Below are 3,140 nucleotides of genomic sequence, written 5' to 3' on the forward strand. Positions count from 1 at the left end.
AATGATTGTCATTATTCTGACGGGCAATTGTTGTTGTTGGGTGCCATAGTCAGTGCTGACTCATAGCTACTCTGTGCAGGGCTCTGAGACTGTGAATCTTTACAGGAGCAGACAGCCCCATCTTTCTTTGGAGAGCAGCTGATGTGTCTGAACTGTGGTTAGCAGTGCTTATCCTTGGTGGTGGTGGTAGTGTAGCATGGAGTCAGTTCTGACTCATAGTGGCCCTGTCTAGGGTTTCCGAGGGTGTAAATCTTTATGGGAGCAGAAAGTATCTTCTTTCTCCCACAGAACAACTGGTAGTTTCGAACTGCTGACCCTGAGGTTAGCAGCCCAACTCATAACCACTATGCTACCAGAGCTCCTTGTGCTTGTCCTAAGGCAAAATGTATTAGAGACTTTCCAAATAGTAATCCTTAGAAAATAATAATGATGGTTCCATCAGGTCAGTATAGGTGTTCATAATGATTTTGTTATAGCATTATAATTGAAAACAGAAAAGTTGACCAATGAAATTAGGTAAATAAATTAATATTCATGAATACAGTGAATTTACTGGTAGTCATAAATATATTGATGATATTTTAATGACACAAAGAAGTGCAAAATATATGGTTAATTTTTACAATGGATATGATTTTGTGTAGAGGAACTTTATGATCCAATTATGTGTGTGTGCACTTGTGTGTATGCAGGAATTGAGGCATGTTTTCTAATAAAGTGAATATTTAGTGTTTAGAAAAGAATCTAAAGAATATTGGTAGAACTTATCTATTTTTATGTAGAGACATTCATCTTGTGGCAGCTTCAGGAAGAATTTAAACTCTTTGATACCATGCTACCAAGGTTGAAATTTGACAGCTTGATGAAGAAACACCATGTGAAATTGGAAGAACATGCTTTCATGCTATGCTCCTACAAAAATTACATTTGAGGAAAAATTACTTTTGTTTGAGTGAGGTGTGATTATTTTCTTAGCCCTGCAAGGAATTCATTTAGCACTCTCATAGCTAAAGTGCTCACAAGAGAATCATAGCACTGATTTTATATTCAATTTTTAGAGTCCTCCATTACTTCTCAGAGTCAGCAATGTGTAGAAAGACAACCCTCACTGGCTACTGGCCCAAACTCAGGGAACTGGAGACATAATGAGGCAGGAGGAACAGAATTTCTTGCTCTTTTAGGGAAGGGTAAAATTTTTGAAAGGAACAGGATGGAAACTTCTGAGTGGAGAAGCTTAAAATAAGAAAAAAGCCTGGGATAGAAAAGAGCTAAAGAGGAGTGCAATGAGCTAATGGACCACAGGAACAAAATTCAAAATCTTAAAATAGACCAGGCTTATTGGTCAGATAGAGACTCTGACTCTTGGTTACCCTTCAGGTGTGGAAATGAACTTAGTCCCACGGATCAATTTTCAGCCAAGTGATGGATAGACCCATACGGGGAACAATAACACTAGTGAGCATGAACACCATAGAATGTCCAATCATTTGAGATCAAAAGAGCAGCAATTACACATGGATAAAGTTCAGAAGGTTTGGGAAAAAATAAGAATGGAAGCAAGAACCTCAGGAAGGAAGTGGGATAAGTGATGCTACATTGGGAGGATTATAATAAATTAGATGAAATAATGTGTGTATGATTTGTTGAATGTATAACTGATGATGTGCTCTATAAACCACCATTCAATTAATAATAAAAAGCAAAAAAAAAAAAAAGGACTCGACAGACATGTGGCTAGAATGTTCTTATTTTGGAATGTAAACACTGATATCTGAGTCTCCTCAGAGACTGGGACTCCCCAAACTTCATGTAGAGTTTCAGTGAACCAGAATGGAGAAATTCAAGATAAGGACATTCACAAGTGCAGTGTTCTTCCTAAATAGCAGATGCTAGAGGATGTTACCATGTCCCTGTGCAGTACGTGGTTAATGCTGTTGACTTCTAATTGAAAGTTTGGAGATTCAAGTCCACCCAGAAGTTCCTTGGAATAAAGGCCTAGTCTTCTGAAAAGAATTAGCCATTGAAGACCTGAATCAACCATTGCAACTTGTTTTTTTTAAGGAAGCCAGAAAGCGAACTCAATTGTCCCACTATGGCAGGAAAACATTGACCAGAAGAGGCACACTGGAAGTCTGCAAGGCTAGATCCCTGTTCCCCTGTTCTATTATCAATTAACCCATGAACAACTCTCTTGACCATCTGTTTTCTGTACTATACAATGGGATTGGAGAGACATCAGCCCAAATGTGTGTGTGGGGGTGCCGAACATCACAGGCAGAAAGATAAAGGTCTGCCAAGCACTGTTGGGGAAAGACTACTGTAAAGCAGACAAATGCATTAACTGTGGGTTTGTGGGGGGAAAAGAAATGAAAAGACTCAGGCTGCAGGTGCAGGGGTTATCTGAGATATAATTATAGTTCACGTTGGGAGGACTTTCTTCATAGGCATCAAGGTTTCCAGATCTGTCTATACCCACATATTATCACTACCTCTGCCAACAAATACAGCAGAATAGCTTAGAGTGTGAGCTCTTTGGACTTGTAGCTAAAAGAATTGGCTTCCACTGGCCCGACATAGTCCTCCTCTCACATTAACCTTCTTGTACTCTACAAACTCCTGGCACCCTTATTTTCACTCCTTCTCTCTCACACATGTTTACATATGTAACCATGCATATACATATATACATACATACATACATACACTCCAGTTCACAGCCTACAAGAGCAGAAATAGCAAATTCCTAGTAGAGACATAGTATTAAGTACAAGAACAACCAACCAGGACCCATCATGGGGTAGTGCCTCCACCATCATCCATCATGGGAAAGCTGGGAAATGATCAGATATGCTCGAGGCTTGTAGATATAATTGGGGAGAGCCGAAACATAGACTCGGCACAATCTGAGAACAAAGTTTGTACCTCAATAACAGTTCACTGATGGCAGTTAAAGACAGATCCCATAGGATAAAGTTCAGCATTCATTGTCACTATGGATCATATATGGTCAAAATTAAATGGTGACTATAGAGGCTTTATGTTTATGATCATTCCCCAGAGCCCATATGCTAATCCAATAGTTCTTCTGATTTAGGAAGTGACTCTAGGCTTACCTTGAGCAGCCACCAGGACACTGAAAA

This window comes from Chrysochloris asiatica, unplaced genomic scaffold (genome assembly GCF_000296735.1).
Source record: "Chrysochloris asiatica unplaced genomic scaffold, ChrAsi1.0 scaffold00662, whole genome shotgun sequence".
Taxonomy (NCBI): domain Eukaryota; kingdom Metazoa; phylum Chordata; class Mammalia; order Afrosoricida; family Chrysochloridae; genus Chrysochloris; species Chrysochloris asiatica.